The sequence below is a fragment of the Aquarana catesbeiana genome, linkage group LG01 (genome assembly GCF_042186555.1).
Source record: "Aquarana catesbeiana isolate 2022-GZ linkage group LG01, ASM4218655v1, whole genome shotgun sequence".
Classification (NCBI taxonomy): Eukaryota; Metazoa; Chordata; class Amphibia; order Anura; family Ranidae; genus Aquarana; species Aquarana catesbeiana.
The window spans coordinates 552031377-552055688 of NC_133324.1; the positions used below are offsets into that span (position 1 = coordinate 552031377).

Consider the following 24312-nt stretch of genomic DNA (forward strand, 5'->3'; position numbering starts at 1 on the left):
ATGTGCACCATGACAGCTGAGTCTTCCCCAGCCCCTCCCAGTAAACTGTCCACCAGATTCGTGATGTGCTGAACCCGAACGCCCGGTAGACAGCATACAGTTTGGCATTTCAGGTCTTTGTCACAGATTGCCCTCTCTGTCCTTCTAAGAACTGAGTCCCCTACCACCAGAATCTGTCTATCCTTTCCCTTTGCTTCCCCCCACTCTCACTGGAGGAGTTTTTCCCCTGGCAGCTAGGAGAGTCCCTCAGCTCCAGCAGTGCTGGTCCCCGACTGGTTTCATCAATGTCACTTAATGGAGCGTACTTATTGGGATGCTCCAGCCCTGGATCGGCCTCCCTGGCACTTCCCCCTCTATCCTTCTTCACTGTCACCCATCTACTCTTTTCTGGTGCCTGCACCTCTTTGTCTCCACCTGCCTCTGTGCTTCAAAATCATGATAAGCAAAAAAACATTTACAATATGGTGGCACAATTATATTGCATTAGTATTAAGAATAACAGTGTAAAATTATTACTCTAATAAATATAAAGAGATGCTAAAAGCAGAAGACTTAGTCTTAGTTATTCTCATTGCCTTTCAGACAGACAATGCATAGTGCTGTCTTTCTTAATAAAGTGGAACTGTTTAGTCAACGGTCTTCCTCTTACAAAATTGCATTGTAAAAAAAAAAAAAACTATGAAGTAATAAAAGGAAGCTAGCTCTTTCCTTTTTTTGCAACATGTCCCATATTTGCTGAAATGACAAAATAACTGAGAGACTTTGCCATTTCTAAAATTTGCATCACCTTATAACACAAAATGGGAATTTCCTAAAAGTTTTGCAACGCACATGGACATTTTAAACTTGCATTTGCTCTTTCGCTAATTAACCACTTCAGCCCCGAAAGGATTTACCCCCTTCCTGACCAGTGCACTTTTTGCGATACATTGCACCCAAACAAAATTGACGTCCTTTTTTCCCACAAATAGAGCTTACTTTTGGTGGTATTTGATCACCATTGCGGTTTTTGTTTTTTGCGCTATAAACAAAAAAGGAGCGACAATTTTGAAAAAAAGCAATATTTTTCACTATAATAAATATCCCCAAAAAATACATTAAAAAAAGTCTCTCAGTTTAGGCCGAAATGTATTTTTCTACATATTTTTTGGTAAAAAATATCGCAATAAGCGTATATTGATTGGTTTGCGCAAAAGTTATAGCGTCTACGAAATAGGGGATAGTATTTATTTTTTTTATTAGTAATGGCGATATGCGATATTTATCATGAATGCAACATTATGGTGGACACATCGGATGCTTTTGACAAGATTTTGGGACCATTGTCATTTATACAGCGATCGGTGCTATAAAAATGCACTGATTACTGTGTAAATGACACTGGCAGGGAAGGGGTTAAACACTAGGGGGCGATCAAGAGGTTAAGTGTATCCTAGGGAGTGATTCTAACTGGGGGGGGGGATTGCCTGACTAGAACATGACAGAGATCACTGCTCTCGATGCCAGGGAGCAGTAGATCTCTGTCATGTTGCTAGGCAGAACAGGGAAATGCCTTGTTTACATAGGCATCTCCCCGTTCTGCCGCTCCGTGACATGATCGCAGGCCCCCAGTGGACATCGAGCCCGCGGGCACTGAGTACACGGCGGGCGCGTGGGCGCCCACAATGCTGCGATTTAAAGGGGACGTACCTGTATGCCCATTTGCCCAGCCGTGCCATTGTGCCGACGTATATCGTGCGCTGTTTGGCATGTGGTTAAAAGAGAAATAAATGTGTTCTGTACGTATTTTAACTTTTCTTTTTTAAACTTGTTTTATTGAAAATATATACACTTTCTGCATAAGCAAGGGTTAATACAGTCCTTGAAAAGTATTCATACCCCTTTAAATTTTCCACATTTTGTCATGTTACATCCAAAAACATAAATGTATTTTATTGAGATATTATGTGATAGACCAACACAAAGTGGCACATAATTGAAAAGTGGAAGGAAAAGTGAAAAATGTGGCATGCATTTGTATTCAACCCCTTTACTCTGATACTCCTTACTAAAATCTAATGGAACCAATTGCCTTTAGAAGTCACCTGTGTGTAATTAATCTCAGTGTAAATACAGCTGTTCTGTGAAACCTTCAGAGGTTTGTTAGAGAACCTTAGTGAACAAACTGCATCATAAAGGCCAAGGAACAGACCAGAGAGTACAGGGATAAAGTTGTGGAGAAGTTTAAAGGAGGGTTATGTTATAAAAAAATATCTCAAGCTTTAAACATCTTACGGAGCACTGTTCAATCCATCATCTGAAAATGCAAAGAGTATATGGCATGACTGCAAACCTACCAGGACATGGCCATCCGCCTAAACTGACAGGCCAGGCAAGGAGAGCATTAATCAGGGAAGCAGCCAAGAGGCCCATGGTAACTCTGGAGGAGCTGCAGAAATCCACAGCTCAGGTGGGAAAATCTGTCCACAGGACAACTATTAATCGTGCACTCCACAAATCTGGCCTTTATGGAAGAGTGGCAAGAAGAAAGCTATTGTTGAAAGAAAGCCATAAGAAGTCCCATTTGCAGTTTGCAAGAAGCCATGTGGGGGACACAGTAAACATGTGGAAGAAGGTGCTCTGTTCAGATGAGACCAAAATTGAACTTTTTGACCTAAAAACAATACGCTATGTGTGGCGGAAAACTAACACTGCACATCACCCTGAACACACCATCCCCACCATGAAACATGGTGGTGGTAGCATCATGTTGTGGGGATGCTTTCTTCAGCAGGGACAGGGAAGCTGGTCAGAGTTGATGGCAAGATGGATGGAGCCAAATATAGGACAGTTGTAGAAGAAAACCTGTTAGAGTCTGCAAAAGATTTGAGAATGGGGCAGAGGTTCACCTTCCAGCAGGACAATGACCCTAAACATACAGCCAGAGCTACAATGGAATGGTTTAGATCAAAGAATATTCATGTATTAGAATGGCCCAGTCAAAGTCCAGACCTAAATCCAATTGAGAATCTGTGACAAGACCTGAAAATTGCTGTTCAGACGCTCTCCATCCAATCTGACAGAGCTTGAGCTATTTTGCAAAGAAGAATGGGCAAAAATTTCACTCTAGATGCACAAAGCTGGTAGAGATATACCCAAAAAGACTTGCAGTTGTGATTGCAGCGAAACGTGGTTCTACAAAGTATTGACTCAGGGGGGCTGAATACAAATGCACGCCACACTTTTGTGATATTTATTTGGAAAAAATTTGGAAAACCATTTATCATTTTCCTTCCACTTCACAATTATGTGCCACTTTGTGTTGGTCTATCACATAAAATCCCAATAAAATACATTTACATTTTTGGCTGTAACAAGACAAAATGTGGAAAATTTCAAGGGGTATGAATACATTTTCAGGGCACTGTACTGTACATTATGCACGGTGTCATAACTGTAGCTGAGATCAATGACAATAGTACATACAGGATCTTACCCAGTATGTATCCTAGCACACTCTATAAAGGGAAACAGTACTCGTACAGAGCCCCCCTTGCCCCAAAGCATTCCCCCCATGTTGAGGACATGTGGCCTGGTATAGTTAAGGAGGGGGGTGCTCGCTCCCCCCCTCACTTTTCCTGACCTGCCGGGCTGCATGCTCAGATAAGGGTCTGGTATGGATTTTGGGGGGGACCCCACACAGTTATTTTCTTTAATTTTGGTGTGAGGTTCCCTTTAAAATCCATACCAGACCCTAAGCCTGGTATACATTGGAAGGGGGGACCTCAGGCCATTTTTTTAAATGTATTTTTCATTAACAGTATTATTTTTTTTACATTCAGCTGTCCGTGAGGAAACCCACGGACAGCTGATAAGTTATCAATCCTTAACAACCAGCACAGAATTCAAATGGGTCAATCAATTATGGACCGATTCGTTCCATTCTAAAAAGTTGGAATTCGTTAGAAAATAAAGAAACCAAATGAAGCTAAACAAATTTTTCTGTTCTGGAGCACAAACAAAAGCATCACCTTGGTCAAAGCCAAAGTCACACTCATCCAAAGTTGCATCAAGTGGCAATGGAAATTGTATAATTTTTAAGTCGCACAAGTGTGAATGGACTCTTGTCCTGGGTCAGCACAGTGGCTTATTGGTTAGCACTTTTGTTTTGCAGCATTGGGATGACCAGATTTGAATCCCGACCTGAACCAGGACATTAACTTTTGTGTTTTTTCTCTGGGTATCACATTCCACCACAACCACAGTCCAAAGACATTCTGATAGGTGAGTTGACCCACTATGTTGTATGCGTATGAGATAGGGACCACCTAAGGCTGTAAGCACCTTGGGCGACAGGGACTGATGTAAATGTACAGTATGTAAAGTGCAGTGTAAATTGTTGACACTGTATAAATACCTACCAGTAATGCAATAAAAAGGATTTCTGGACAACCTGCTCTGTACAGTTTTTCTTTTTAAGCGGAGTTCCAGCCACAAAAAAAAAATTTTTAAAAGTCAGGAGCTACAAGTACTGTAGCTCCTGACTTTTAATAAGGACACTTACCTGTCCAGGGAGCCTGCGATGGCAGCCCCCAGGGCCAATCTGTCCATCGGATCGGGAGCAGGCGCCACTATTCCAACTATGGGAAACCATCAGTGGAGCCTTCAGGCTTCACAGCCAGTTTTCTATTGCGCATCGCGCAGCGCTTTGTGAATGGTAAGCTCGTCTTCTGGGACACACACAGGTCCCAGAAGGCAGTGGGGGTGAAGGAGGAGGACGTCCTGCAAAGTGGCAGAGCTAGGACAGAAGTACACTTGGTACTTCAAAAAAGGTGAGAAAGAAAAAATATATCATTTTAGAGATCCAAAAACGAGCGGTGGAGGGGTGGTCTTTAGTCTTTAGCAGGAGGTCTTTTGAGACTAGGCTAGTGATGTAACTGGGGGGCAGAGTTGTGGATGGCTTTGTAACTTATTATTAGTATTTTGAATTTAATTCGTTGGGCGAGTGGCAGCCAATGGAGGGATTGGCAGAGAGGGGTAGCAGACACTGAGCGGTTTGAAAGGTGGATGAATCTGGCAGCAGCATTCATGATGGACTGTAGGGGGGATAGTCTATTTAAAGGTAAGCCAATGAGAAGGGAGTTGCAGTAGTCAAGGCGAGAGATAACCAGGGAGTAAATCATGACAGTGAGTCATTTTTTTCTTGTGTATTGAAATGACTGCCTTTAAAACGAATGTATTACTTGATATTATGTTTAGTGGGGAACATTTTATAAGCTGTGATACTTTTCCATGATATAGTTACTGTAAAGTGTGTCACTGTCTACCTTATCAAACATAAGATCTAAGCTGAGCACTGAAGTAACTTCCTGTTAGTAGCTGGTCTTGGCAATAGCAACATACAAAACCTGCAACTAGCTTGCACCTTTAAAGGCTAAGTTCACCTTTTTTGTTTTTTTTCTACATTACAGCTTACCTATGTATCAATATACCATTAATGCACCTCTGTTGCAGAAAAGAAAAAGCTTTCTCTATACTTTAGCTCAGGCATCATGTCAGCCTCCAGTGTCTCCTATAGAAAACTCCTGCATGACCTCCTGCTATCCATCCACTAGGACAGGGATATGCAATTAGCGGACCTCCAGCTGTTGCAAAACTACAAGTCCCATCATGCCTCTGTCTCTGGGTGTCATACTTGTGGCTGTCAGAGTCTTGCTATGCCTCATGGGAGTTGTAGTTCTGCAAAAGCTGGAGGTCCGCTAATTGCATATCCCTGCCCTAGGACATGAAAACTGTTAGACTAATGCTGGCCATACACATTTTGAATTCTGAATGATCGGGCATGTTGGAAATGTTTTGAAAAACAAACACATTTCTAATCAATGATGGGAGAATCGTGCTAGAAATATAATCAAAAAACAAATGTGTGTGAGCTGTGACCTGGAAAGGAAGGAAGATTCCCAGTCACAAATTTTCCTGTCCATAACAACATGAGGTGAAATTGAAGGCTTGGTTAATTGAATTTTGAAATCAACGGTTGCATCATCGGATTACCAAAACACACAGATTTTTGATTAATTAATGCCAGTCGACCCATGTATGACCTGCTTAAGGAGATACTTCAGCAGCTGACCTCATTAACACACACCCTGCACTTGCTCTCCCCCCACAAGGAGATTTTTCCCACCCACCTCTGTAGTTACAGTATCTCACATAAGTGAGTACACCCCTCACATTTTTGTAAATATTTTATTATATCTTTTCATGTTACAACACTGAAGAAATGACACACAATGTAAAGTAGTGAGTGTACAGCTTGTATAACAGTGTAAATTTACTGTCCCCTCAAAATAACTCAACACACAGCCATTAACCACTTCAGCCCCGGAAGAATTTACCCCCTTCCTGACCAGGCAATTTTTGCGATACGGCACTGTGTCGCTTAAACTGACAATTGCGTGGCCGTACGACACTGTACCCAAACAAAATTTGCGTCCTTTTTTTCCCCACAAATAGAGCTTTCTTTTGGTGGTATTTAATCACCTCAAAAGAAGAGCAACAATTTTGAAAAAAAAAAAAAAAACAATATTTTTTACTTTTTGCTATAATAAATATCTCCAATTTAAAAAAAAAAATACTATATATATTGAGTGGTGTGCGCAAAAGTTATAGCGTCTACAAAATAGGGGATAGATTTTAGTCTTTTTTTTTTTTTTTTACTAGTAATGGCGGCGATCTACGACATTGCGGCGGACAAATCGGACACTTTTGACACTTTTTTGGAACCATTGACATTTATACAGTGATCAGGGCTAAAAATAGCCACTGATTACTGCATAAATGTCACTGGCAGGGAAGGGGTTAAAACTAGGGGGCGATCAAGGGATTAAGTGTGTGTGCCAAGGCTCTTAAAGCAGCCGCAGTGTGTATGTGTGTATATATATATATATGGTGATTCATGCAGCAGAGCCATTCTGCTGCTGTATTTATAGGAGCCGGTCGGGAAGCAGTTAATGTCTAAACCGCTGGCAACAAAAGTGAGAACACCCCTAAGTGAAAATTGAACCCAATTAGCCATTTTCCCTCCCCGGTGTCATGTGACTCGTTAGTGTTACAAGGTCTCAGGTGTGAATTGGGAGCAGGTGTGTTAAATTTGGTGTTATCGCTTTCACTCTCTCATCCTGGTCACTGGAAGTTCACCATGGCACCTCATGGCAAAGAACTCTCTGAGGATCTAAAAAAAATAATTGTTGCTCTACATAAAGATGGCCTAGGCTATAAGAAGATTGTCAAGACCCTGAAACTGAGCTGCGGCATGGTGGCCAAGACCATACAGCGGTTTAACAGGGCAGATTCCACTGAGAACAGGCCTTGCCATGGTCGACCAAATAAGTTGAGTGCACGTGCTCAGCATCATTTTCAGAGGTTGTCTTTGGGAAGTAGACGTGCTGCCAGCATTGCTGCAGAGGTAGTAGATGAACTGTAGCTCCCCACTGCCAGCAGCACTCATGCAGCCTGTTAGTGCTCAGACCAAATGCCGCACACTACATCACATTGGTCTGCATGGCTGTCATCCCAGTAGGAAGCCTCTTCTAAAGATGATGCACAAGAAAGCCCGCAAACAGTTTGCTGAAGACAATCAGACTAAGGGCATGGATTACTGCAACCATGTCCTGTGGTCTGATGAGACCAAGGTAAACTTATTTGGTTCTTATGGTTTCAAGCGTGTGTGGCAGCAACCAGGTGAGGAGTACAAAGGCAAGTGTGTCTTGCCTACAATCAAGCATGGTGGTGGGAGTGTCATGGTCTGGGGCTGCATGAGTGCTGCCGGCAGTGGGAATTCCAACATGAACTGTGACATACTGAAGCAGATCATGATCCCCTCCCTACGGAGACTGGGCCACAGGGCAGTATTCTAGCATAACGACCCCAAACACTCATCCAAGACCACTGCCTTGCTAAAGAAGCTGAGGGTAAAGGTGATGGACTGGCCAAGCTCATCTCTAGATCTAAACCCTATTGAGCATCTGTGGGGGATCCTCAAATGAAAGGTGGAGGAGCGCAAGGTCTCTAAACTCTACCAGCTCCATGATGTCGTCATGGAGGAGTGGAGAAGGACTCCAGTGGCAACCTGTGAAGCTCTGGTGAACTCCATGCCCAAGAGGGTTAAGGCAGTACTGGAAAATAATGGTGGCTACACAAAATATTGACACTTTGGGCCCAATTTGGACATTTTCACTTAGGGGTATACTCACTTTTGTTGCCAGAGGTTTAGACATTAATGGCTGCGTGTTGAGTTATTTTGCGGGGACAGCAAATTTACACTGTTCTACAAGCGGTACATTCACTACTTTACATTGTAGCAAAGTGTCATATCTTCTGTTGTCACATGAAAAGATATAATAAAATATTTACAAAAATGTCAGGGGTCTACTCATTTTTGTGAGATACTGTACATGCAGATATCAGTGAGCACCAGTCTCCCGGACTACACAGCCAGTGTCTTCCTCTGCTGATCAATTGTTTTGTAAGTTATCTTCTTCTTGCATAGATCATTAATTTGGCAGAGTGTGCAGGAGCTGAGCAATCACATAACAGCCTATGAGGAACAGAGTTGTAGTACAGGAAAAGTGTGTCTCTGGAAGTCTGTAAAGGTCACCATACACTATACAATCTGATTGTACAATCTCCTTTAGATCTCCCATCAACTATGTAGTGCAAGGGCCTGCATGAATGGATACAAAGTGATAGAATAGATAGGTGTGTCGTCCTATTATAAAGTTTTGGTAAATCTAAAGGGGATTGTACAGAAATCGAATAATCAAATTATATAGTTTGTATGACAACCTTTATACATACAATGCGATCTGATTGTACTATCTCTATACAATTTCCTTTAGATTTCAGAAAATATGTAATAGGAGAACCCACCTGAACAATCCATTCAATTTGTATTAAGTCAGACAGGCTCTTGCACTACATAGCTGATGCTAAATCTAAAGGAGACTGTACAATCAGGTTACAAAGCATAACTTGCAAAATTCTTGCTAAATCTAAAAGATAAATCTGAGCAAAAAGATAACTTCAAGAATACAAGATAAAATGACTAAGTATTAAATTACAGATATTTGTACATTTTAAGCTGTGCCTTTTTGCACATCCATGAAATTTGAAGGTACACAAAACATAAAAATAATAAACTTATGCTAAAAATCTGAAGGTCAGTAACATGTGTGCGCTGCCTTGGCGTGTGTTGCCAAAAATGATAAAGGCATAATTTTATCATAAATGCAGTGCCTTGCAAAAGTATTCACCCTCCTTGGCTTTTTACCTATTTTGTTACATTACAACCTTTAGGTCAATGTTTTTTTATCTGAATTATATGTGATGGATCAGAACACAATAGTCTAAGTTGGTTAGGTAAAATTAGAAAAATATATAGATAAAACTATTTTTCACGAATAAAAACTGATAATTGGCATGTGCGTATATATTTACCCCCTTTGTTATGAAGCCCATAAAAAGTGCTGGTGCAACCAATTACCTTCAGAAGTCACATAATTAGTAAAATGATGTCCACCTGTGTGCAATCTAAGTGTCACATGATCTGTCATTACATATACACACCTTTTTGAAAGGCCCCAGAGGCTGCAGCACCTAAGCAAGAGGCACCACTAACCAAACACTGCCATGAAGACCAAGGAACTCTTCAAACAAGTAAGGGACAATGTTGTTGAGAAGTATAAGTCAGGGTTAGGTTATACAAAAAATTCCAAATCTTTGATGATCCCTTGGAGCACCACAAATATATCATAACCAAATGTAAAGAACATGACACAACAGCAAACCTGCCAAGAGACGGCCGCACACCAAAACTCACGGACCGGGCAAGCAGGGCATTAATCAGAGAGGCAGCACAGAGCCCTAATGTAACGCTGCAGAGTTCCACAGCAGAGACTGGAGTATATGTACACAGGATGACAATAAGCCATTACTTTCAGCAAAAAACAAAATGGCATGTTTTGATTTTGCAAAAAGGCATGTGGGAGACTCCCAAAATGTATGGAGGAAGGTGCTCTGGTCTGATGAGCCTAAAATTGAACTTTTTGGCCATCAAAGAAAACGCTATGTCTGGCGCAAACCCAACACATCACATCACCCAAAGAACACCATCCCCACAGTGAAACGTGGTGGCAGCATCATGCTGTGGGGTTGCTTTTTAGCAGTCGGAACTGGGAAACTGGTCAGAGTTGAGGGAACGATGGATGGTGCTAAATACAGGGATATTCTTAAGAAAAACCTGTACCACTCTGTGTGTGGTTTGAGGCTAGGACAGAGGTTCACCTTCCAGCAGGACAATGACCCCAAACACACTGCTAAATGTGTTGTAATGGCCTAGTCAAAGCCCAGACCTCAATCCATTAGAAAATCTGTGGTCAGACTTAAAGATTGCTGTTCACAACCATCCAACTTGAAGGAGCTGGAGCTGTTTTGCAAGGAGGAATGGGCAAAAATCCCAGTGGTAAGATGTGGCAAGCTCATAGAGACTTATCCAAAGCGACTTGGAGCTGAGATGGCCGCAAAAGGTGGCTCTACAAAGTATTGACTTTAGTGGGGTGAATAGTTATGCACATTGACTTTTACTGTTATTTTGTCCTATTTGTTGTTTGCTACACATTAAAAAAATCTTCAAAGTTGTGGCCATGTTCTGTAAATTAAATGATTCAAATCCTCATACAATCCATGTTAATTCCAGGTTGTGAGGCAACAAAACACGAAAAATGCCAAGGGGGATGAATACTCTTGCAAGGCACTGTATATATACACAGCATGTTACAATGTCAGCAATCTGCTGCCATGCATAGAGCCAAATAAACATGCTGCAGTGCACAATGTGCACTATAATGTGAGCCTACTGGTGTAAACAGGTCCTTACTGGGTTGGTGCATCACACTGCACCAACACACAAAATGTGCATTACTACAATGTGTGTAGTCGAGCTGCACGATTAATCGATTTTTAAAGAAAATCACGATCTCAGTTCAAACCCCCTCACGATCTCAATCCAGCATTTCCACGATTCATACATGTAACAAGTGCAGAGCCATTCTCTGCTCACTCACAGTTGTCAAAAAAAAAAAAAACAACCAACCATAATGCAAATGTTTATCAACATTGCTCAGTGCTGAGATAAAAGGAAAAATTGTAACATTCGGTTCTTTTAGATCAAAGGAATGAAATTCGGTCTGTAAATGAGGTCAGCCTAACCACTTAAAGCGGAGTTCCACCCAAAAGTGGAACTTCCGCTTTAAGCAGTCCTCGCCCCCTTACATGCCACATTTGGCATGTCATTTTTTTGGGGGGGAAGCAGGTACCTAGTTTTGACAGGTACCTAGCTCCCACTTCCTCTTCTCGTCGCCTCGCCTCCTTGACGACGACTCCTCTCCCTCTAGGAGACTCCTCCTCTCCCCCTCCCTCTCTGCAATCTTCCAGGGCACCTCACAGGTCCCAGAAGATTGCCTGGCCATCAAGAGAGCGCATCGCGACTCGCGCATGCGCAGTGCACACCCGGCTGTGAAGCCACAAGCTGTCACAGCCGGGTGCCCACACTTGCAATGCCAGTGCCGCAGAGAGGCGGGGGAGAGGAGTGAGGCTTCGGGCGGCTGCACCGTGAGACATGTGAGTGTCTGTTTATTAAAAGTCGGCAGGTACACTTTTTGTAGCTGCTGACTTTTAATAATCTTGCAAATGAGTGGAACTCCGCTTTAAAGACACAGCCTTTTTCTGACACTTGTTGCTTACAAGTTAAAATCAGTATTTTCTGCTAGAAAATTACTTAAGACCACCAAACATTATATATATATATATTGGGAAGAATAAAATGGCGGTCGTTGCAATATTTTATGTCACACTGTATTTGTGCAGCTGTCTTTCAAAGGCAATTTTTTGGGAAAAAATACACTTCAATAAATGAAAAAAAATATAAACAGTAAAGTTAGCCCAATTTTTTTGTATATTGTGAAAGATGATGTTACGCCGAGAATCGTGATCTTTATTCTAAGCAAAAAAATTGTGATTCAAATTTTTCCCAGAATCGTGCAGCTCTAGTGTGTAGTGGACATGTATAGATTATGTGTGTGTTTATGGGGGTGTTTAACCGCTTGCCGACCGGCTCACGCCGATATACGTGGGCAGAAGGGCACGTACAGGCAGATTAATGTACCTGTACGTTGCCCTTTAAGTATCGGTTTGCGCACGCGCCGCGACCTCCGTGAGAGGAAGAATGGGGAAATGCTGTATACAAGCATTTCCCCGTTCTGCCTAGTGACAGGACACTGATCACAGCCCCTGTAATCGGGAGCGGTAATCAGTGTTGTGTCACACATAGCTCCTCCCCCCAGAATCATTACCTAGGACACACTTAACCCCTACCTAGTGGTTAACCCCTTCACTGCCAGTCACATTTACACAGTAATCAATGCATTTTTAACTGCACTGATTGCTGTATAAATGTGAATGATCCCAAAATCTCACCAAAAGCGTCCGATCTGTATGCCATAATGTCGCAGTCATGATAAAAATAGCTGATCGCCGCCATTACTAGTAGAAAAACAAATAATAAAAATGCCATAAAACTATCCCCTATTTTGTAGACGCTATAACTTTTGCGCAAACCAATCAATAAACGCTTTTTGCGATTTTTTTTTTCTTTCTTTTTTTTTTTCCCAAAAATATGTAGAAGAATACATATCGGCCTAAACTGAGGAAAAAAATGTTTTTTTATATATTTATTATAGCAAAAAGTAAAAAATAATGCGTTTTTTTCACAATTGCCGCTTCGCTATTTTTTTGTTTATAGCGCAAAAAATAAAAACTGCATAGGTGATCAAATACCACCAAAAGAAAGCTCTATTTGTGGGGAAAAAAGGACGCCAATTTTGTTTGGGAGCCACGTCGCACGACCGCGCAATTGTCAGTTAAATTGACGCAGTGCTGAATCGCAAAAAGTGTTCTGGTCTTTGGGCAGCCAAATGGTCTGGGGCTTAAGTCGTTAAAGCGGAACTAATCTCTCAGAGATACTCATTTCCTCATTCCAGCGATGTGGTGGTTAAATCCCTCGCTGGCCACTGTCATCTTCTCCCCAGTTACCTCTGGATGCAGTGCAAGTTAGGTCTCATTTAAACTTGCTTTGGCATCAACACACATTAACGGCTAGTTTACACTTGCTTTGTAAAGCTCTCTGAACGCCAGTCAAAGCTCCTGTCACTAAATATAATGGTTAGCTTTCAGTCCTGTTTACATCTTGCTTTTGCTTTGCTTTGGCTTCGCTTCAAAAATTATACCCCATGTAGCCATAGTGGTGCTTCAAAGCGTCTTCAAAGCCTCCATAGAAGTCTATGGCAAAGCTCGCTTGAAGCCCCATCGAAGCTTCACCAAAGCCCCATTGAAGCCCCACTGAAGCCTCATCGAAGCACCAAGCAAAAGCAAGGTGTACATAGGACTGTAAGCTAACCATTTTATTTAGTGACACGGGTTTTGACCGGCATTCAGAGAGCTTTAACAAAGCCTGTCCGAAGCCTGGTTTTGAAGCAAGTGTAAACTTAGCCCTAAGTGTTATTGCTAAGAAGAGATAGCATGTCTTTTTCGCAATAAAGAGCTGCCTGCTTTTCGGATTTTATTAGTCAAGTTTCATTCCAGTTTGGCTTCACATCTATGCGTTGTGGTAATGCTCATTCATTCATGTACCACTAAACGTGCATTGCGCTTGGGCAACCCCTTCATTTGGATGAGTTGTCCAATGCACAGAAATTGCACCAAAAAGGTTTATGTACCTTTTTTTTTTTTTTTTTTTATTTAAAAAAACACAGCATACCATAATGCATGGGAATATGTTATCAAGTGTTGTGGTGTGCTGTATTGCATTTATGTTAGCATTAACAAAAGAATGGCGCTACCAACAGGAACAACAAGCGTTTTCATGCACTGAAGCTACACGCTTGATATTGTGAGCATCCCCGCATCACACAGATGTGAATGGGGACTTCTTTCTTTTTTTTTTAACATTACTGTTAAGAAGACCAACTCTTCAAAATTATATGATGCTGTTCCTTTAAAATGTGACCCAGAAGCATGCAATGTGCACTTCAATGCTTAATCTTGATATGCTGTCTCCTCCACTCTGCAGTATCAGGAAGAGAACAGGAGAAAAGTTGTGGTGTTATTGAAAGCCATCCTTTAGGCCTCATGCACACCGGACTTTATAAAAAAGTCAGTAACGTTAGCTGTAGAAAGCTGTACCTGTAGTATGAGTTTTGCAGCGTTTTTGCAGTAGCTGTTGCATTTTTTAGCTTTTTTTTGCAAAACTATTCTCCCACAAAAGCTTATGGCTCAAAATGCTCATAAGCGAAGAATAGGATTGTTTTTCAGAATTTTAAAGCTTTTATCAGAGTCAGAGCATTTTTACAGCTTAAAAACTCCTCTTCAAACATACTAGTTCTGTTTTTTTTTTTTTTTCAACCAGAAAACTCCCTCCCCAAAAAATGCTGATAAAAGCCTATCACATGGACACATAAGATAACATGCTGGGAAGTTTACTGGCTGCAGAAAAAAATGCCTGAAGCCAGAAACTGCAGTTGTAACAACGTCCAGTGTGCATGAGCCCTTAAAGGGAAGGGGCTCGAATAGGTCCTACTGCGGAATGGAGGAGACAAGGTGGCGCTATTATATATATTCCCTAAAATGGGAAAGGCGCAGTATTGAAACCAGGTCCCACCATTTAAGGTGAGGTCCATCTTATTTATAAATTGGGAATGAAACACATAGTGGTGGCGTGTGCCAATAGTTTCCATGTGGGATTCACATGGAACAGCATATCAAGACTGAACACTGAAAAACACATTGCATACTTTTGGGTCACATTTTAACCATTTGCTTTTAAATCTCGTACATAGTACATCATTTGATTTCAAGAGTGATGCCTACAGGCTACCGTTTTTAGAGCCGACGGTTGCTTCCTTTGTAATAGCAATAGAAGCAGCTAACTAGCCTTTTGATTGGTATTACAAGCACTGCCGCCTTCTGTGGCTCTCTCAGGCACTCCTGTCCCACTGGGAGACCCGAGGTACTAGCTGGCACATCTGCTGGCTAGACGGAGACCCATGCAAAGCCGGGGTCGGGTTTTGCTATGGTAACCTGGAAGCAATGACATGACATCACTTCCAGAAAAGATTCAAAACTGCCGATCTTGGTGTTCTGAATGCTTTCAAGGGCAGAGGAGGGATTTGGGATCTTATAGACCCCAGATCGCTCCATAAAGAGTATCTGCCTCGTTCCTATTGCTGCCACAAGGGATGTTTTCATTCCTTGTGACAGCAATAAAAGTGATCCAAAAAAAATGTAAATCGACAGTGTGAAAATAAAAAAATTAATGAATTAAAAAAATTTTAAGTGCCCTCACCCCCCGTGCTAGTGCGCGTCAATCCCGCACGCACACAAACAGCGATTGTCCCACACATGGGAGGTATTAACACGAATGTCAGATCATGGGCAGTATTTCTAGCATTAGACCTCCTTCTAAATCTAAAGTTTTAACCTGCAAAGGCTCACAAAGCATTGCCTATGGATAGTAAAAGTCATTTGTCTCCGTTGTGCGACGTTTTAAAGAGTGACATGTTTGATATCTATTTACGCAGCGTAACATCATCTTTTTATATTTTACAAAACAATTGGGTTATATATTGTCTGCAAAAATACCTTGTGACGTAAAAAAAAAAATCACAAAACCCACCAATTTATTCTCTAGGGCCTCCGCTTGAAAAAAAAATAAATACTGTTTGGGGGTTCTAAGTAATTTTCTAGCAGAAAAACTGATTGTTACACATAAACAAAAAGTAGAGTAAAGGGACAGTATTCTACAATTTTGAAGAGTTGGACTTTTATGATTTCCATTTATTATTGTGGTGTGATGTCACTGATGTATCCTTTTCACTAAGGTAGGTGATTCTTTGAGTATATTATGTTTTCAACACTAGTGCACTTACTTTTTGTTTGTTTGATTTATTTGTGTTAGAATAGCACATAAAGTGCTGGCACAGCTCACACTTTTTGAGTTGATATCTTTTGGGGTTTTTTTAGCGCAAGATGGATATTTTTATATGATTACTGTTAAGAGGGGCTTTGGGGAAATATCTGAACAAACCCCCTTATATTTCACAATTGATATTTTTAGAAAAAGATTCTGGACACTGTCCTCAATCTTCTTGTCGTCTGCAGTCCTACACTCACTAACACTGAACAGGAAGTGCACTATACAGACTTCTTCCTGTTCATTCAAAAATTAAGAAGATATTAAACATGCTAATCATGTTTACTATATCTCCAGTTATGAACGTGGTGCTTAGTACTGAACACTGAGTGGTGTTCACTCAGGTAAGTGAAGGATCAGTAAATATGAGATATATTTACCAATCCCCCACTCACCTTCTACATTGGCTCAGATCCATGCCACTGGGCATCTCTGTATGCTTCCCTCTGTGTCCCCTGCAAAACCCGATGTCTCTACCGATACAGGAGGGGGATAAGTAATGAAGGAGAGGGTCGGGGGACACACGGTAGCCAGCAGGTTGTGCAGGCACTGTGCAAGCGATGGTAATGGCAGAGGGCTTTGTGGGGGTGCTCATATTTTTAAGAAATTGCTGCAATTAGTGTCTTGTCGGATGCTGCTCAAAGCTATTTATTGGTGAGAATGTGGGTGTAAAGTGAAACATCGTCAGAAAGATGAAATTAGCCTTTAAATATAAAGAAATAGTGTACCCAAAGTGCTAATAACACAAAGAAGATGGATCTACATAATTTGTTACTAAACAAAAAACATAATAATTTGGCTTAGTTTTAAACACTCTAACTCGCTGTGTGCCTTGAGGATGTTACACACACCCAAAAAAATTCTCAAAGTACAAAGGGCATGTGTAGTTTGCTAGTCTGTCAAAATACAGAGCTGTAATACCTGCTCCTTTCAAGAAACGGACTCTCTGCCACCGTGCTTATAAACAATGGGGGTTATTTACGAAAGGCAAATCCACTTTGCACTACAAGTGCAAAGTGCACTTGAAATTGAACTGAAAGTGCATTTGGAAGTGCAGTCACTGTAAATTTGAGGGGTATATCTGAAATGAGGGGAAACTCTGCTGATTTTATTATCCAAGCATGTGCAAGCTAAAATGCTGTTTTTTATTTTCCTTGTATGTCCCCCTCGGATCTACAATGACTGCACTTCTAAGTGCACTTTCAGTGCAATTTCAAGTGCACTTTGGAGTTATAGTTTGCACTTGTTGTGCAAAGTGGATTTGCCTTTAGTAAATAACCCCCAATGTTTAGAGGGGAGATAGAGAGCCAGAAAGTAAAATTATTACTTTTATATCTACTATTTCAAAGAGTTGCATTTCAATGTGCATATAATATCTGTTAGAGAAGAGCTTCAGGAAAAAAAAATGTTCATTCAAACTTTGCCGGGTAGATTAACTACTTGCCAACCGACCCATAGCCGAATGATGGCTACAGGGTGGTTGCATAACTCTGGGAGGGCGTACAGTGATGTCCTCCCAGAATCCTGCTCTCGCGCGCACCTGAGAACATCCGTGACCTGGACACGGCGCATCGCGGATCACGGTAAATGGCCACTGATAGCGGCCATTTACCACGTGATCGCTCTGTCAAGTGACGGAGCGATCACTTGTAAACAAACCGACGTCATGCCGGTTCCTCTCTCCTCTCTGTGTACCAATCGGTACAGTGTGAGAGGAGAGGGGGAGAGATCGGATGGCAGCAGCGCTGTGGGCTGGATCTGTAGTGCCCACAGCGCTGCTCTGTGACAATTGCAGTCACATCCAGCCATCCATCCATCCATCAATGCTCAGCCATCCCTCCATGCTCAGCCATACTCTACCATACCCTGCCATACCCAGCCATACTCTGCCATACCCGGCCATACTCTGCAGTACTTGGTGATACCCAGCCATACCCAGTCATACTCGGCGATACCCTGCAATACCCTGCCATGCTCAGCCATACTCGGCCATGCTCAGCCATACTATACTATAGCCATACTATATGTTGTACTCAGCCTCTGAATGTGGCCAGGCTGTGGAAGTCTTACACATGTGGTATCGCCGTACTCAGGAGTAGGAGAATCTATTTTGGGGTGTCATTTTTGGTATGCACATGCTATGTGTTAGAAATATTGTATAAATGAACAACTTTGTGTTAAAAAAAAATGCATTTTAACCACTTCCCGCCCGCCGTCATATGACGTCCTTTGTGTGGGGATATCTGAGTGATGCCTCCCGCCGCCCTTCGGTGCTTCTACCGACTCGCCGATATGATCAAAGGATCCTTTTTTTTTTTATTTCAGGCTTCCCAGCCTAGAGGTGAGATGTGGGGTCTTACTGTCCCCATATCTCACTGTAAAGAGGACCTGTCAGAAAGTTTACATTCCTTGTAATAGGAATAAAAGTGATCAAAAAATGTATTTTTTGGAAAAAAGTGTCAAGCTAAAATAAAGTAAAATGAACAATAAAAAAAATTAAAGCACCCCTGTCCCCGTGTGCTCACATGCAGAAGCGAACGCATGTGTAAGTCCCACCCACATATGAAAACGGTGTTCAAACCACACATGTGAGGTATCGCTGCAAACATTAGAGTGAGAGCAATAATTTTGGCCCTAGACCTCCTCTGTAACTCAAACATGTAACCAGTAAAAAATTTTATAGCGTCACCTATGGGGATTTTTAAGTAGCGAAGTTTGGCGCCATTCCACAAGCGTGTGCAATTTTGAAGGGTGACATGTTGAGTATCTATTTACTTAACATAACTTCATCTTTCACATTATGCAAAAACGTTGGGCTAACTTTACTGTTTTGTTTTTTTAAGCACAAAATTGCTGCAAAAATACTGTGCAAGATAAAAAGTTGCAACGACCGCCATTGTATTCTCTAGGGTCTTTGCTAAAAAAAAAAAATATAATGTTTTGGGGTTCTATGTCGTTTTCCAGCAAATAAATTATTATTTTTACATGTAGGAGAGAAATGTCAGAATTGGCCTGGGTGCTCCAGAACGCCTGAAGGTGCTCCCTGCATGTTGGGCCTCTGTATGTGGCCACGCTGTGTAAAAGTCTCACACATGTGGTATCGCCATACTCTGGAGTAATAGCAGAATGTGTTTTGGGGTGTAATTTGTGGTATGCATATGCTGTGTGTCAGGGCTTTTTTTCTCTGAGAATAGGTGCAGGAACTCCCCCCGTCTGAGTCACCCCTTGTCTCTGCCCCCTACCCACCTCTGACCACCATCCCTTGATTCCACCCCCTACCCACCTACCAGTACTGCCCCTTTTAGAGAATACAGAATTAAGTATCATTTTGTGGTGCTAAATCATTTGTATGGAACATGATAATGATAAAAAGAAAAGCAGTAAAATAGATCCCCTGCAACCAGCAACAATAGAATCCCAGCAATAGATCCCCACACAACAATAGACTCCACCAGCAACAATGTACTCCACCCCAACAACAATAGATTCCCTGCAGCAACAGTGAACCACCTACAACAAAATATCACACCCAGTAACAAAATATCTACCCAACCAACATTAGAACCCCCCCCCCAACAACAACAGATCTCCCAGCAGCCAGCAACAGAAGACCCCACCAGTGACAATAGATCCCCCAGCAGACAACATCAATAGACCCTCCAGCATACCCCACACCCAATGCTATTGCATACATTCAGTGCTGGAGGTGCCGGAACTGTGTTCCCCCGCGTTCCCGCTGAAAAAAAGCCCTGTTGTGTGTGAGAAATAACCTGCTCACCATGCATCTTTCTAAATACCTTGGAATGTCTTCTTTCCAAAAAGGGGTCATTTGGGGGGTATTTGTACTTTTCTGGCATGTTAGGGTCTCAAGAAATTAGATAGGCCGTCAGTACTTCAGGTGTGATCAAATTTCAGATATTGGCACCATAGCTTGTGGACTCTACACAACTTTCACAAAGACCAAATAATATACACCAATTTGTACTCATTTTTACCAAAGATATGTAGCAGTATAAATTTTGGCCAAAATTTATGAAGAAAAATTACTAATTTGCTAAATTTTATAACAGAAACAAAGAAAAATTAATTTTTTTTACAAAATTTTCAGTCTTTTTTCTTTTATAGCGCAAAAAATAAACCCAAGGGTGATTAAATGCCATCAAAAGAAAGCTCTATTTGTGTGAAAAAAAGGACAAAAATTTCATATGGGTACAGTGTTGTATGACTGAGTAATTGTCATTCAAAATGTGAGAGCCCCGAAAGCTGAAAATTGGTCTGGTTAGGAAGGGGGTTTACGTGCCCAGTGGTCAAGTGGTTAAAAAAGAAACTGAGATTTTACCTTGCAAATGATGAATAATTGAAGATAATTGAAGTGAACACAGCTTCTCGTTATTTAATAGGCCTGGTTCACACCTATGCATTTTTAGTGCTTTTTGCAGATTTGCAGTACAGAACATGTTCCATAGGAAACCGTGTTAAATGGACTATAGTGCAAAATGCAAAAAGCACTAAAAATGCATAGGTGTGAATCAGGTCTTAGTACATCATCTGCAATTGTTCAGTAGAGCAGAGACGTGTGCCTTATTCTCAATTCGATAGGATGCACCTCAAAGCAAGCTGTTCAGCTGTGCTGTTCCTTTACGAGGTACCTTAAAAGCAAATCTACCACTTCTTGTACACAGGTTGTACTAGTGCCATCCTAGTATTAGTACTAACAGTCTATAATATATGTTGTTGGTTGTGTGCCACATCAAGCACTCCTGCCACCCTAGGTACTAGCTGGTTGGTTATGGACAAGTCCAGCCCTGGCAGCATCATGTATTCTTAATTAAAACACAAATTTCCTGTAAATATCTGAGAAAAAAAGAGCTATAGAAGCTAGCAGAACTATGACTAAAGATCTTATGTGCAATACTTGAGATTAATGAGAAGTATACAACTTCTCTAACATTGAGCTAACTATGGACAAATACAAAAGTAGTTCAGTTAATCAATAAATTATGTAGTTCACAAGTCAACTTGATATCATGTCTATAGACAGTGACCATTTGACTCCAATGACAGTGATGCCCATGGGGTTGACCTAATAAAGACAGTTGGTTCACTTTTCAAGAGTTTTCTGTTCTGTTTCATAACACAGATAATAAAGTGTAAGTAAATCCAAAATCGCTCAGGGCTGTACGCAACTGAGAAGTTATGCATCAAAGCTGCATGAAAAATGAAACTATGTTTTGCCTTTGCCGGGTGGTACCACTGCTAAACGTGACCCATTTAGGTGTATGGGGCTGCACCACAACCACGTACAATGCATGTGGCTGTGATGCAGTGGTTCAGCCTTTTTTAGGGTTAAGACAGATGGTGAGGAGGCGACATATCATGGATCAGTTTTCAGAAAGAAGGCAAGGGCTGCTGCATGTCAGAACAGAACAAGCCCTCAGTGCCTACATTTGTTTGTGTAAGTTTATATATTTGTATATTTTGTGTTATTTCACAAATCAAAATAGTTGTGGATTTAAAGAAGGAAATCCTATTTTATTCGAAAGTTTTTCTCTATGAATAAAGTTAAAATTAAACATCATAGACAACATGCATAATGTGAAAGCAAAAAAAGAAAACACACCTCCTCTTAATCCAGTACACATAAAAGAAAAAAAAAAGTAGATGAGCGTAACGCACTAAAACTTACCTTTTGCTTTTCACAGCTATGATTTTAATATGTAAGATATCCTTATTCTATATCGTAGTTCCTATTGATAGGTTCAGAACAGAATGATCCTGTGTTACTTTTAGAACACTAATCTATACTGACAAAAAGGGAAGCAGAAACAGTGGTATTTCAACATACCAAAAACTTCTTCTTTCTGTGTACTGAAACATGACAAAGTTTTAGCTTTCACATTTACAGTTTCTCTAACTTTGCAATTCCTGGACCTGGAAGCTCTGCCTATGAAATTGCAGGTCACACCTGTCCCAGCACACTTTTCCCCAGATACAACCAAATTAAATAAACAGCAGACAGAACTTGGCAAAAAAATGACCACAGCACATTTATTGTTTTTTTTAACACATTAATATCCTTCAATACTCTTTTTTTATCAACCAAATTACATCATAAATTCAAATAAACTTCAGTTCATCCTGCTCAGTTTTTAGAACATGAGCAGCAGTACTACACATTTTACATAAAAATAAAACCAGTTCCCCCTAGAATACCAGGGTGACCCAACCACATAATAGTGCTCGCAACTGAAGGAAGGGAACTTTTTTCTTCCAGTCTTGACCACCGGGAAAGAGGGCAAGCACCAATCCCACTGTCCTTAAGTAGCCTCTCCCAGTCTTCCAGAACATTCCCCGGATTCCCATTGGTTCCCACCGGAAAACTTATCCCCAGCTTCTTAAAGGGGACAGCACCCTTTAATACCCAAATAACTAACTGCAACAAAACCTTAAATTATAAATTACATAGGGAAGGGATGGCCACAATCTCAAGAAAGTGGGCCCATATTGTGCCCCCTTTTTACATTCTCAGCACAAAAACCACATGCCTAGTCCAGTGTTTTTCAACCTTTCCTTGGTTGGCGATGGCACCCTTCAAAAGTATTTTTAGTCTCGGGGCACCCCCAGTCTAGAGGCTTATTCACACGTAAGATTGGGGGGGGTAAAACCACATGGTTGAGCCATGTTTTCATCTTTGTAATTTTTGTTGGGCTTTGACAGTGACATTCATAGCCAGGCCTCTCAAAATGCTAATGCCCGTTTGCTCCTATAGCCTTACAAATCCTCACTGTATTTTATTTTGGGAATGGGGTTAAAGTGAACATCTAGCCATGGTCAGGTCACCTGAAGGTGACAGATGAACCTGTTGGGATCAGGAGTGCACCGCTAAGGTAGTGGACCCTACAGCTGACTGCTGCGGATAGAGCTCTGGGTGGTTCAGGAAAGCAGGTCCTCTGGAGCACCAACAAGGATCACACTGGGAGCTAAAACATGAAATTCCCCAGGGCGCAGAATCTAAGAGCCAGCAGGTGTTCACCAGGGCCCCTGATGGTGGGAATGGTCTTTGCTGCAACTGGCTCCAGGTCGCGGACCCCAGGGTCTCCTAGCTCAGTTTTGAAGGCCTAAATTGAAAATATCCAAACCCACATCTGAAAGGTTGACCCCATCTCGCCCTGTATAAACCTGATACACCACCTTCCAGATCCACATGCCGATAAGATGAACTTTTTCAGAGTTCTATTAACTCTTTCCCGCATCTTCTCCATGACCCTCCTCTGAGTCGAGGACAGTCAAACGAGACGCGAGACAACCTTGGAAAAGACAATCGTCGTACCTGGGGAAGTGACCGAAAAACGATGAAGGTCTCGTTTTATCATAAACCATAAATCAAGTGTCCTAATATTCCTCAAATCGTTACCCCCTAGATCACTGGTTCTCAACTCCAGTCCTCGGGACCCACCAACAGGCCAGGTTTTATGTATTACCTTGGGGAGTTGCAGACTAGAATACTGCAATCACTGAGCAGCAAGTGATATCACCTGTGATGTATTTCAGCTATTTTGCAAACCTGGCCTGTTGGTGGGTCCTGAGGACTGGAGTTGACAACCACTGCCCTAGATGAACCACTAAGATAGTAGGTGGGGGCCAAAATTGATCATAGACAAATGAAAATAAAACTGACACCACTGAAGAAATGGGTGAGACCTCGTGAGCTGCCAAAAAACTAGGTCTCGCCACCATTCTATCAGGTCATCAATATAGCGTTTGTAATATAAGAGATTTTTAGAGACAGAAGACCAGAACTCTTATATTACAAACGCTATATTGATGACCTGATATTGATATGGGCAGGTTCAGAACTGGCACTTCAAGATTATATGTCTCATTTGAACAACGATACTCATAATATCAGACTTACGAGCCAGTGGAGCACTGAGGAAATACACTTTTTAGATGTGAACATCTATAGAGTTGGTGACAGAGTACAAACGAAAGTGTTCTTCAAACCCACCGACAGAAATAGTTATCTTCCAGTGCATAGCGGCCACCATCCGCTATGGTTGAAAAATGTGCCCAAGGGCCAAATATTGAAGATCAGGAGAAACTGCTCTGAATTAGAGGATTTTGACCAACAGGTTACAGTATTAAAAAATAGGTTTGTGGAAAAAGGGTATAAACCACGGTTTTTAGACCCTATTATTGAGGAGATTAGGGCTCTCCCTCGAGATCATTGTTTAAGAGATGCACCCAGG

At 41.5% G+C, this 24312-nt stretch overlaps 1 protein-coding gene across 2 annotated transcripts in view; it reads right to left on the reverse strand.

The window, feature by feature from the left end:
• The window catches only part of LRRC25 (leucine rich repeat containing 25), a 58178-nt gene extending 36283 nt beyond the window's left edge, over nt 1-21895 (reverse strand). The window contains exon 1 of one of the 2 annotated variants that reach the window (XM_073595892.1): nt 21750-21895. The gene's annotated coding sequence lies outside the window, so the exon portion shown is untranslated. The remainder of the gene's footprint in view (nt 1-21749) is intronic. The other variant, XM_073595883.1, reaches the window with a different exon arrangement.
• Between the last annotated feature and the right edge of the window lie 2417 nt (nt 21896-24312).